The sequence below is a fragment of the Pristiophorus japonicus genome, chromosome 12 (assembly GCF_044704955.1).
Source record: "Pristiophorus japonicus isolate sPriJap1 chromosome 12, sPriJap1.hap1, whole genome shotgun sequence".
NCBI lineage: Eukaryota > Metazoa > Chordata > Chondrichthyes > Pristiophoridae > Pristiophorus > Pristiophorus japonicus.
Genome location: NC_091988.1, coordinates 184,985,726 through 184,999,800, shown reverse-complemented (window position 1 = coordinate 184,999,800; position 14,075 = coordinate 184,985,726). Strand labels below are relative to the sequence as shown.

At 38.7% G+C, this 14,075-nt stretch overlaps 1 long non-coding RNA gene across 1 annotated transcript; it reads left to right on the top strand.

Moving 5' to 3' along the window:
* The first annotated feature begins 327 nt into the window (after positions 1-327).
* On the top strand, positions 328-13,712 carry LOC139277588 (uncharacterized). The gene is made up of 3 exons (XR_011596114.1): positions 328-876; positions 2,144-2,514; positions 13,244-13,712. It is a non-coding gene; the product is annotated as an uncharacterized lncRNA (long non-coding RNA).
* The last annotated feature ends 363 nt before the right edge of the window (positions 13,713-14,075 follow it).

Genomic DNA, 14,075 nt, shown 5'->3' with positions numbered 1-14,075 from the left:
ATACATAGTAGGGCCCTACTGAATCACCGGGACACGTTAGCGGTAAGATGAGATACCTCTTTATTTGGCCTGGCTAAAAATAGCAGTCAAATGGCAGAGTCAGGACACTGCAGGACAAGTAGTCAATGGGCTGAGCGAGCGATTGAACTCCAAATACTCCCGCCTCGGCAATCTGCAGCTGACAGGCTATTTTTTGCCATGGTTAACTAAATATGGTCAGGGAGGGAGCAAGGCTGAAGAGACTGGTCGCCGGTAGTGCGTGTTTCAGATGCTTAGCTGGGTATATAAGTACTAGAAATGTGGTCCCACTTTCTGATTAGAAAGTATTCTGAGCAGCCCCTCCTGCGTGTGTGAATCCTGACCTCTACTTCTGTCTGACCTCTGGAGGGGAGAAGGTAGCCTCATGCGGTCCTGTTCAGCGCAGCTCATATGTATCAAGGTGTGCTGTGCTGCAGCATCAATTCAAGTGAAGGTTGCCTCTCCTCAACTCCTGGCTATGTCCTTCAGCGTGGTCTGCCTCTCTCTCTCTCTCTGTCTCTCTCGCTTGCTCTCTCTCTCTCTCTCTCTCTCTCTGCCTTGCCTGTATTCTATACCTTTTAACACCCAACAACGTGGGCAACTCTGTGCTGCAGCAGGATAGGAGTTGGGGGCTGCCAGATTCAGGAAGAATTTCTACATCTGAGGACTAATACCATCACAGGGCCCGTTTTCTGCATAAGAGATTGGCTATGAGAGAAGGCTGACGGCTGCTGCATGAAGTGCATTATTACCTCGTGATACTGTGACCCTCCTCTATGCATCCCTAACTCTCCAAAGCTGATTCAGCTTTCAGCTAGTGCTCTGGTGACACAATGCTGCAACAGAATCTCTGATCTGGTATGTTTTTCTCTTCTTTCCCTTCTCTTCTAACTGCTCTGACTGCACTTGTGTCTGACAGTGGAGCCCCTTGTCCAGACAACAGATAGACGTGTCTGTCTGTGCGTGCCAGTCGGTCTGTGTGTCTGTATCTGTACATATATTTTAGTGTGATGGTGGGAGCCTGTGTGTGTGTGTGTGTGTGTGTGAATGCAGGAGGTTGCAAGGGTTTAATTCTGCCGTGGTGTATTTCGTATTTTTTTTTTAAATTGCAGAGCAAGCAATGCACTGGAATGATCTAAACAGAAATATGAGACCTCTGACATGCGATCACTTTGAAAGGTTAAACAACCTTTTATGCTTAATGCTGAGACAGGCTGCTTGATGGATGCTGACTGAAGTGATGTAAAAAAAAGCAGTGATAAATAATAATAATTACTTAATAGCAGCAGATCTTACAATGTGACTAGAGTTACTCAAAGCCCATGTCCCTTAAATCATAGTTGAATAAAAACTTTCATCCCACGTCCTGCCTGGGGAATTCTTAAAAAATAATGTTGAAGCTCAGAGCGATATTGTAAGGGGGCAGAGGGGGGAATTCTGTCCATTTCCTGCCATCCTCGTGTCAATTGCATGTAAGCTTCCTTAGTGAGATCATCTATATCCAGCTTCTGATTTCATTTGTCTCTCACCGTCTGCCCTCCTCATTTGTCAAATGGCCGAGGAATGTGTTCCACATTCATCTTCACCTTCCTGTGCTCCCATTATCATGTGAAATTTTAAAGGTGCTGACTAGTGTTTGAGAGAATGCAGTGCAGCTGAACTATCCCTGACATCTGAGGAAAGTTAGCGTGTTCACGAATAGAAATTAATTTCAGACAAGTTCTCTCCTTTGTAATGAACTAAAAATGACAAGTAACAGTAAAAAAAACAGTGGGGCCTTTTTGAATTTTTTTTTCTTTTGGAAAATTAATATTTCCTCCCAGCTTTAAATGGTCATTGCTGAAGTTTGCGTAAAGCCTCCCTGGTAGTTTTGATCAGAAGAATGTGTGAAATTGTAAAATTCATTAACACCAAGACATTTGCTCTGCATTTGCCTGCAAATTGGTATTGATCTGTGAGGCTTGGACGGAGTAGCAGTCAACAAAGCAGGTGAGTGGACGAGCAGAGCATACCATTACAGCAATGCTGAATGAGCATTAAGTGCCCCGTGTGACCTCTTGCTTTTGCCTTAGTGCCTAAATCCTGCCCATAATAGCCTTTTATTCAGTCTGATCATCATTTTCAGCGTCGCCACTCTGGCCACATTGTTAGGGGAGGTTTAAAGCTCAGCCCCGAATGACTGTGCAGCAGACAGAGAAAGACAGAGATGCAGAAAGAGCGACTGAAAGCAGAGGATGGGACTTGAAACCACGAGGGGCTGAGCCGGCGCTCCATCCGGCCTTATGGGATCTCTGTTTGTGGGGAAGCCTCGCTGTCTAACAGCGACTTGCAAGTGAACTGACAGCAATGGCAACAGATGTGTGTTTCAGCGGTGCCAAGTCTAAACGTGCTCGCACCCCGAAATCCAGAAGTAATCCCGGGAGGAACTAAATACCCACTGGTCAAAAAATGACTTATGAGACCCCCTAATAAATGGAATTTGCCACTTTATACTAGGTAAGCAAAATTCATTTTTCTTTGGCTAAACTGTGTGTTGAACAACCAGTTTGGATGATGAAAAGTCTTTTTTTGATCTTGGCATGAATTAAAATATGCAACATGGCATGGCTGCAAGAATGTCTCTTACTTTAAGCTGTTGTGAAATGTAGCTTTTCCACACCATCCCTGTTTCCCTCCCCCACCATCCCCGTTCCCCACCCCCTGCACACACCCCCCCCCCCCCCCACACTCCCAAACTATACTAATCCATGGAAAATATGTGAAGCAAACTGCATTAGCACATTGTAGTTTTTAACGATAGTTTTAAAACAAAAATGAGGGAAGGGGTGAGGGGGAAACACTTTTAACAAGTGCTTTAAGTTTGTTGCATGTAACCCAGACCCTGGGAAACAAGGATTCTGAATCAGCATTTTTTTTTAACATGAAGGATGCGCATCCAGCAATTACCTACTTGGAGCACATACTTCTTTATATGCCCATATGAACATTGCAAGCTATGGAATGTAAAGAAGTATGTATTTCTGGTAGGGAATGTTCAACGAAGAAGAGTGACCATTCCAGAAAAAAAAATTGCCTGACAGGGCAGCCTGAATGTGGAGTCAATTGATGAGCTTGTTGTAGTGCATGTATTGTTCTATCACTTTTCCTGTGTCAGCAGGTGGAATTGCTCATCAGGACATTAAATATTCAATATGCTGACTGCGGCAGTGCTTTGAAATGCAAGGCTGGAGGAAAGCTCTCTGTCCACATTTGTTTTAACAAACCAGAATCAAAATAGCATTCATTTTATTTATTTTGAAAGGGGGAATAATGTCAAGTAAATGGTGACAATTGTGTTTAGTCAGGCAGTCGCCACATTGTACTACCGTACTTCAAATTTCAGGAGTACCCTCATCTCTAGATAGGTCGAACAGCATACAGCAGCAGACTTACATTCTTTCTGGTGCCAAAGAAATTATTTAAATCTGTTTTCTTCAGCATGAGATAGTAGTAACTTTAGTATTTTGCTGTTATTATTACCAAAATTAGCAAATTAAGAATTTCCAGCAAATTTTCAGTCAAATATTTTGCAAACAGAACATTCATATATTACTAAACCTTGTAGACATTTGTTTTAATGTATTTTCCAAAATGTAATTCAGCAGGAGAGTAGCCCACCTCCCATATTGGGAGCTGCACCATTTGGAAAGCTTGGCCTAAGTTACAGGACAACTTGTATACAAACTAAAAAGTTTTGCCGCAAAGTCGCACTCGACTTTCCAGATTTAACTGATTATGTAGATCGTCACTGTTTGTCTTTTGGATAACATAAGAGTAAAATTGTCACGACAAATCTTTATTATAAACTACATTTTATGACCATTTTTAAATGATAGATTTTGCCTTCATTAGATGTTAATGTGAAACTAGTTCATTACTGAAAAACCAAAATTGAAACCCTGCACGACCTTCTAGAAAGATCGAGTTGTAATACAATGTCGCGAATGAGATTTTTTTATTGATGTTTTACATGTGGCATGTTTCTTCACCATATTTTGCTTCTATCTGGCATGGCTGTGTATACAGTTTTAGAAATTATACATTGAATTAAATTGCCGGTCATATCTTACGGTTTTGACTCAGTAGTTAGGAAGAGACTAGTTAGTTACAAATGAAAACCACTAATAATTTCTAAAACAGGATTTTAAATCCCGCAAAAGAAAGAGAAAATCAGTTTTGTGAGGTACCGTTATGGAAAGGCAATTGAAAGTTGGCAAGTCTTGGAAGAAGGTCAGAGGGTGTAAATGTTGTTGATTAGCCAACTGTCATGTGATACATGTTCTTTAGGAGAATCCCACTGATGTTAAGCCCTGCAGTGGAACTGCGGCAGCAACAGGTGTGAAAGAGACTAGATTGAGAACATTCTGCGGTTTAAAAGGATGACCTTTGATGAGGCATTGTGGGTTATATTCAACCCAACTTGACAGGCACAGTTGCACGGTATAAATCTGCATTCTCGGCTAAGAACTTGGTCCATTCGGGCATTGAATAGCATTTTATGACCATGTTGGGCTATTTGGTTAATACATTTTATCTACCACTCAATGCCAGCACCTCAGGGAATTTATGGTTTATTAATAGAAAGGTAGAGGCTACTGCTTTTGAGTCATTTTTCTTGACTGCAACACAATCTTCCATTTACCAATTCGATTCTGATTTTGAATTTCGTATTAAAGTAACACGTATCCTAGCCTTTACATTGCTTTTTCAAATATATGCTCAAGTTTTAGATTTTCTTTTCTACTTTAAAGCTTAATTCCAAAATTGTAACATATTAGATATTTTGCACTGAGAAACATATTGGAAGTGAATCCAGAAAAGGTGTCCTTTCTGAAGTTAATTTATTATTCATCTATTACACAACTAAGAAATGCCAATGGGATCTTTCAATGAATGTTAGTTGGTAAACTAGCAATCCAGTCAAATTTAGTATCTACAAAAGATAAGACCGCTTACAATCCAAATTTAATAGCTCAACTATCAAAGGCAGTAACCATTTTATTGCGCAAGTGTTTAAGAGCCTCGACTTGGCCCCAGTGTAAGCATTAGTGAATGGTGCATAAGCAATCTCATTTTAAACTGTCGTCGCAAAGTGAAAAATGTTGTTGTGTTGAGAAGTAAACCACTATTAAGCATGATTAGATTGACCCAAAGGACAGATACTTCAACTGCTGCTTTAGAGGTCGATCGCTTCTCTCACATCAGGATGGAGAATTGTAAGACATTTTTTTTTAAAAGAGCGCAAGTGAAATCAGAAGCACGTGTTGAGAATTTAAGGACGGAAAGCGTTTGATGTAGAATGCCCAGGGTTAGCAGAAGTGAGAATTTTATGTGTGGCAAAAGGTTAAAGAAGGCAAACGCCAGCTGCCGTTTTAGCATAAATTGAGAGTACGGTACCTGGATCAACAAATCAAAGAAAAATCTGCTGAGTCAGAGTTTGGGCTGTGCACGTCCTATTGCAGAAAGATTAGCACTGCAGTGCAGTATCTCTTTATGCGTCTGACACTGGCCTGGCTATTTAATCTTGCCCTATTTCCACAGTTATATTCAGATAAAAGTAGGGAAAAGGCCACCTCGTCCCTCAAAGACATTCCATCGCAATGGTGTAGTTGCGTCACACACACTCTATGCTAAGAAGGGCCTTCTCTATCGGTTTGATTAACTTTCACCCTCCCTATTCACTCTCCCCTCCCAAAAGGTGTAGAAGTCTGAACATTTGCTGACACCGTTGTAACTGAAGGATTTTGTCAGGAAGCCTGATTGACGTTCCGAACAGATGCAGCTTTTTGTGAAACGCTCTGCTGCCTGAGCAAGTAGCTCGCCATGCCCTGATATGGGCAGTGCATGGAAGTGCGCTGTTGTCTAAATAAGCACCCCAGCAGACCAATGTGTCCAAGAACGCCATGACAGCTGATATAAATAGTCCTCATTCTCAGCTGCCCTCTGTGCCGAAATCCCACTTAACTGGCTCCTGTAATGGAACTGCAAGATGCTTTTCATGGTAACCAAATGCAGTAGTGTATAGTGATTGGTAGCTGAGCAGCTGGGCAAGATAAATCTGAAATATTCCTGTTGTTGCTCATCATGGCTTAAATTTAAAGCTGTCAAAACCAATTTTTAAATATATATATATATATATATATAAAATCTGTCAATTGCCACATCTAAACCAGCAATATCTGAATGTTTAAACCCCAAAGTAATAGCTAAGTTATAAGTATTGATGTTTTTCTTTATCTTAAAGCTGTTGGAACAATCTGATTTTATAAGAGCTGCATACATAAAAGATAGCACGCATTAACAACTATAAAATGCTTCCATAATATTTGTGGTCATTTTTAACCTATTTATATCAAACACAATGAGTACTGCATAGAATGGCATAGCCTTGGCTTCAGAGTGAAATTCTGCATGATTACAATTTGTCTAACAAGATTGGAATATCGTACCCAGCCGAAACAATCCTATTTAACAAATACTTTGCACGCTAGCATTCAATAAGATTTATTCAATGTAATCTTTAAAAGAGTCTTATGGGGAAAAAAAACTTTTACAACTTTCTTTTACAAATGTAAGAGTTTTTGAATATGTTGGAATTTAGAGGCTCTTAGCCCAGTGGGTTATGTAGTTATGTGATAAAGTTACCCGCACAGTCAATTGAGCGCACTAGATGTGACATTTAAACTCTGAATTTTTCTTCCTTGGGCCTGATTCAGTTTATTGAAGTATTGTATTTGTATTTGTTCAGCTAAATAGTACAAGTGCTCACTGATGGTCAAATCCAGGCCAGTTGGCAGGAGAAACTCTGAATCTATTCAGCATTGTACAAAGAGCAACAGAAAATAGATGTGCTAGCTCATTTCTATCCTGAGTGCTCATTTAAACCATTTGAAGTCAATATTCTTTCTCATTGATTTGGTTCAATGTTGTGAGCAATTTTTTTTTTAATGAGATTTTAAATGAATAATTAATATTTTATCAGACCAGCTTCCTCATTAAATAATCAAATTTGTGATGTCAAAAGTTTCTGGGTTTTAAGTTAATATTTTTTTAGCACATTTGCATTAACAAAGCAAATGATGTCGCTGATTCAAAGTTAAAAGATCTGCTGTCTCAGATCTGAAGCTCTTCACCATATTCATAAAGTAATGAAATATTTTTATACATTAAAATTTAATGCAACAAGTGTTGGTAGAGAGGTAGTAATAGTATTATGAAGAAGAACCTCAAAATGACTGTTTTATATTAGCCTTTAAACATTTTTTAAAAGGTTGGGTTGAAATGTTAAACATTCTGCAGAGGTTACCTTAGATTTTATCAGTTAATTGATGTTATTACTTACTTTTAGAGGCAAATTCACACTTATTTTGATACAATTGTTTAAAAACATTTCATTTCTTCGAATAAACCTAATAGCTCAATAAATGTTCAAGGTAAAAGCTGTGAGAACCCATTTCACCTTTTACAATTACATTGTGTTTTGATTTTCCGTATTCCAACTGATGATAATGGTGATTCAAAGACCGAACTCTCTCAGAATGTCTATTTCAAGAGCGCAAAATGGATTTGCAATAAGCACTCTATGGGCTGCTTTCTTCGCTAAAATAAGTGATTAAAGATGACAATAAAAGCTAAAATCTTTGAAATTAAGTTGTGTCTAACTTATTAGTCCTCAACCCTAAGAGTACGGAAGCATCAAACCACTGCAGCTTTTGTATAATTTCTGCCATGCAGTATATGCAAACATTTAAAAGCGTATTTTTTTATAATCGCTAACATAAAATAGTAACACTTCTTGTTCGTTAATGGTGGAAACCATTCAAAATACTTCAAATGCTTCCTTTAATAATAATAGTTATGTAGTGCATCCCCTTGTTTTTAAAAAAAAGAGTTTTTTAAATCTATGGACTTCAACAGATTTATAACCGATTACTCTATTTACTTAATAGGAGAGTTACTAGGTTTAGAGGTTGTCAATAGTGGATGATATATTTTAAGTCATCTTACAGGGAGGTTTTATTACCAGCTTGGACACTGCAAGTATTGAGATCTAAGATGGAATCTTAATGGCAATCCCCCAAACTCTGTGATTTTGTTTTCTTAGTCTGTAACCTATTTTGGAGCCAATATCGTCTGTTCTAATTATTTTCTATGCTGTTTTTTTTTAATTTAAAAATTAAAAGTTCACCAATATAATCTTAAAAAAAACCCAATGCATATAAAATAGTGAGGTGAATAAAATGAATACTGTGAATCTGAAACTAAAACAGCAAATGTTGGAAATACACAGCAGTGCAGTCAGCATCTGAAGGAGAAAGATGAGCTAATATTTAAATCATTAGGAAAAAAACAGGGGTTTTAAGATCTGATGTCAGCAGCTTTTATGGAACAAGTATGAGAGATGGAAACGTGGTGGAAGAGTATGGTCCAACTAACTCAATAATGTCCATTTCTGAAACTTGTGAAGTCAGACTCTATCTCTCATTAACAAAAGTGATTATGGGAAGCATGACTATTTTAATCAATATATAAACAGGGACCTGCCCCTTGTTCAGGAACATATTTATGAGACCGAAAGATCAATGCAAGCTCTCTGCCACTCTTGTGGCAACTGTAGCTATGAAGTCAACTAGCTGACCTCCTGACGATTCCACTCTGTATTGACTGTCGAGAGGTATGATTCACTCTGTAATTGCCATCCCGCCCACTTCCTTTGCTTCTATTCAGCGTCTTTCTCCAGTATACATCTGAAACCAGGAGCAGAACAGCATAGGGAATTCAAATTTGTGTCTCACCACAGCTGGGTTACACTAAAGATGTGTCACAAAGCACCGTGTCACTGCACTCCCCCAGCACCTCCATCTTCATATTTCTTTGCAGTCAAAATAGAACCTTATCTGGCATTCGGTAAATACACTGCAAATAGAAAGGGTACAATTCAAGAGGAATTTTGACAGAATTATAAAAGTAGTTATCACCACAATAAAAGATAACATTTAAATTAAGTAACAACTAGAACTCTGTGCTTTAATGACAGTGTCTGCGACAGGCATAGCTTGGCCACCAAAGGGTTTGATTCAATTGACAATTAGTTGGCCACAAAGAGTAATATGATTTGTGACGTTCATTTTATGGGTTTGCATCATTCAACTGGGATGTGTTTTGAAGTATTAATTTTATTTCTCACAAGGAGAGAATCCATTGGTTTTTGTCAAGAAAAAGTATAAAACACATAAGGATTTCTTATATTTTGGAGGTCACACAGGTAAAATCAGGAGGAGAATTCCCTACAAACGTTTGCACTGAATGACTTAGTTGTTAATAAATCACAGGCTGGCAGACTTCCATTGAAGCAATCACTGCGTAAAATTGAAATTAACCCTAAATTAAGAGAAATTTATTCAGGAGCAATTATTCTGTTAAATTTGAAGTATTGTTACTTTTCCTTTTTATTATTGAAATACTTGTTATGGCTTTACTATTGTAAAATATACCAACAAGCTTTTCAAAACCATACAATCTTATAACACAGAAGGGGGCCATTCAACCCATTGTGCCTGTGCTGGCTCTTTGAAAGAGCTATCCAATTAATCCTATTCCCTGCTCTTTCCCCATAATTCTGCAAATGTTTCCTTTTCAAATATGTATCTAATTCCCTTTTGAAAGTTACTATTGAATCTGCTTCCTCCACCCTTTCAGGCACTGCATTCCAGATCAGAACAACTTGCTGCATAAAAAACTTTTCTCCTCATTATTCCTCTGCTTCTTTTGCCAATTATCTTAGATCTGCGTCCTCTGGTTACCGACCCACCAGTCAGTGGAAACAATTTCCCCACATTTGCTCTTTCAAAACCTCTGATAATTTTGAACACCTCTATTGAATCTCCCCTTAACCTTCTCTGCTCTAAGGAGAACAATCCCATCTTCTCTAGTCTCTCCATGTCCCTCATCCCTGGTATCATTCTGCTAATAGCTGGAAGTATCCATATGCCCCATTTCATGCTTCTAATAGTAGCGGGACATTAGTTGCCTGAAATGATAGAAACTACCATTATCAGTGGTTCTGGAATGTATAGAGAATTGTTTAAGTTTAAAACACCATAAAATGACAGTACCTGTAGTAAAGATGGAGACTAGTTTTAAAACAAACTATTAAATTGACAACTTAGGTGACTATTTTTGGATAATTCAATGTGTACTGTTATGTACTTAAATAAAAACTCCTGTTTTTTTTTAACGTAAAACTGTTAGGCTCATTGTAATGTACTGGAACTTTCTTACCTTACATACAGTAACCATATACTTATCTACGCATATTTCTCATATCGCCGCCTCAGTTTAAGCAAACATGTAAAATGTATCTGAGGTTTACTTATTTTATGTCACAGGAATGTTTCCGTGTTTGAGAAGGACATCCTCTGCTTTGTGTTGCGATATAGAGATCTCCAGACTGTTCAAATGTGTTAAATGCTGTTAATTTGGTGGAACCTCACTGAAAAATTAACCCCTTGATTATTCAATTTAAGTGAACTGCTATTTTCATTTTGCACATTTGTGGCAAATAAATTTTAATTATACTTGTTCATGTTCTGGATAATCACGTGAAAATATACAACAGTTCCTATAAAATATCATCTCATACACCATGGTATTTTTTCTGAAACAAGCCTATTTGAACTTCAAATGTAGTTTACTTAGACTGATACTTAAATTCTGCACAGCAGATTTATTGAGGTTTATGAACTATGAAAATAAAAATTAATGAATTAAGTAGCCAATTGAACAAACTCCAGTAAGCAAGTGGCCCTCACCAGCCTCTAGCCCCTTCCAACCCAATTTCCTTCTGCGTTCACACCAGAAAGATACTCTCCAATTTGCTCACAATTGCACTTGCAAACTCCCAACTGTCTAGCCTTTGGCTTTAGATTCACCATTATACGCCTGCAGTTGTTAATTTGCTCACCTACTCTTTCATCTCCGCTTTTAATGCCCTTATCCACAGCAAAAACCATCACTCTCATCTTGGTTCTTCCTCATTTGACAGTCCTCATCTTTGCTCCTTCAGTTCAAGGGCCACAGACTGGAACTTGGCTGATGCATCATAGGCAGTCTCTCGAGATCGAGGAAGACTTGCTTCCACTCTAAAAGGGAGCTCTCAGGTGACTGAACAGTCCAATGCAGGAATTACAGTCTCTGTCACAGGTGGGACAGGCAGTCGTTGAAGGAAAGGGTGGGTGGGGAGTCTGGTTTGCTGCACGCTCCGTCCGCTGCCTGCATTTGTTTACTGCATGCTCTCGGCGACGAGACTCGAGGTGCTCAGTGTCCTCCCAGATGCTCTTCCTTGGCTGATACACAACTAACTTAGCCATCCATTGCTAGATTTGACTGGATTGAGCGCTACTGAACCTCACTTTCCTTTACCAAAACCAATCACTTCACCATGCTCATTCTGGAGATCCAAGTTAATCCCCAGCTTTTTTTACACTACCAAATGTCTCCCTGTTCCATGCATCTTCCACACTGACCTCTAACACATGCCAGGATTTCTTTGTCACCAAGATAGAGACCATCCATTCAGTTGACTCTGCTGCTTCCTCCATTCCATTTACCCATGAACCCTAATGTCCTCAGGCTCCCCCACCCTAGTCTCTCTTAGGCAGTCCCTTGTATCAAGGATGACTTGCGTCCCAAGCCCTTATCTCTCTAGTTTCTCTCCAATCTCTCATGCTTGCTTCAACCTCATCTTGTCCATGACACCCATCTCCTGCTCCCTCAATCTCATTTTAACTGAACTGCTATTCACCAGACTTCCCTTCCAGTTTACAATGATAGCTGACAATATAAATGGTTGTGTCTCTCACTGGCCCCATTACTTAAAAAACTGCCACCATCATCCCCTTCCTTAAAAAGCCCACCCTTTGTCCTATCGTTGGCAGCCTTGCCTTCAGATGCATGTGCCCTACACTGTGGAGTCCCCTCCCACCCCCCTCTTCTCCGTTAAGACCCTTTGTAAAATCCACTACTCCTAATATCTCCTTTCGTAGTGTTCTTTTATCCTTCCATCTTAGTGTAGTGCTGTTGTTTTTTTTTTCTTCCTTTGGCAAGTTGTTTGTTAAGGAAGTAGAGTTCATTGTCTCAAAAAATTACACACCACTGTCTTAGATTTGTTTTGGTTAATTTTGAGGCAATCTGAATCTCTCCGTTGTCCTAGGTAGAGTGTGTTTTGCTGCAATTAGCTTTGATTTTGGGGTGTTTATTCTGGGGTGTCATTATAGCAAAAGGTGCTGTGCTATGAGGAAATAGTTTAAACTCAATAGCATGCTAGAATGGGAATCATTAGCACCTCATCATATTTTTTGTTTTGGTAATTGCAGAAACCATACAAGAATTACCCTGATGTATTTCCTGCTTAATTGCCATCTGCATACATTTTTCCACCTGTCCGTGTCTGTCAGTCATAGCTTTCCCTGCATCCTGTTGACATTTTAACTTTTTTCCTCCTTTTTAACTATTCATGTTATTCTCTTTCACCTTTCCTAATCGTTGTATATTTCTCCCAAATTTCTATTTAAGTGCTTGAGTGGAGGTGACACTGTCTAACACAAGCACTTTAATGTTAACTGAATATATGTTTTGCTACCTCTTGATTTATAGGTGTTTTAACGCTGATGGGTAGTTATGATAGTGTACAGCTCTTGTATTCATCAGCGGCGTACAATTGAAGAGATGGTGCTGGATGGTGGCTACAGAATGGTGCTGTTACAGAGATCGCAAATCAATCTGCAGAAAACAATAACCACCTTTGCTTCTAGTTTTATTCCTATCATTTTTTTCTGCAAATGACTAGGAAACCTTGAGGACAAAAGTGCCAGCCTCCAACTTTCTAAGATACAATATTTTTTTGTGCTTGAACTTTCACATGGGAGATAATTATCTATTCGTGAATAAGATATAAAACAATCAAACACTTAGAGAATCACGTGTAGGAAATGAGCCGTAATAGGCTTAAAAATATCAATAAAAGATTGATGTGACTGAAATGTTATCAGTGCAGTTGATAAGTACAATATTATTTCAATGGATTTGCAAGTGTCTTTGTGTTGATTAATAGATGATAATTTGATTACATTCTTGCATAAAATGTGAATGCATCATTTTTTTTTTAATTGATAAATCAATATTTCAGATAAACATCTGCTCTTTCTTGAGCCAAATGCTTTGCTAAAGCTGGTAAAATGGAACCAAATCAACTCTTCTATGGATTTGGTCCCCTTCAACCAGCTGTAGCTGTGCATTGATCGCCACAGCATGAGCTGGAGACAGAGAAACGTGCCTGAGCTGACACTGCCAACGAATGCTGAAGATAAACAGCTATGAAGACATTGTCAATAGGGAAATTATGATGCTTGACATCTGCAAATACATCATGCACGTGTAAACTGGTGGGCTGAACCCTAGTCATCAAGCAGGCCTGTACAAATCTAAGAGCATATGGAAAGAGAAATCTTTATCTTGGCATTTCCTTCTGAGGTGTTTTTACAGGAGAATCATGATGCATCAAAGCAATATATTTTTTATGTAGCTGGCTTGTAATATTAGTTAATCAATACTTGTACAAGTTGTGAGTTGATTGTATAAATAAATGGTTTAATCTCTTTTATCTGGTTCACTGGAGTCACTGCAACGATTTTCTTCCATTATTACTATAGTCAAGGTGCTTTTTTTTGATACTCATCAAAGTAAGGGATGTTAGGAACATAACACTCAGACCATCCAGTGTCTGCATCAAGCACTTTCAGGATGAATGTAACATGTTTAGATGCAGAGTAAAGCTCCCATACTTTGTAACAACCACCATCTCATAATATCACCTCAAACTGCATCAATTTTTCATTTCATAAAAACATAAGAAATAGTAGCAGGAGTAGGGCATTTGACCCCTTGAGCCTGCTCCGTCATTCAATAAGATCATGGCTGATCTGATCATGGACTCAGCTCCACTTCCCTTTCCGCTCCCC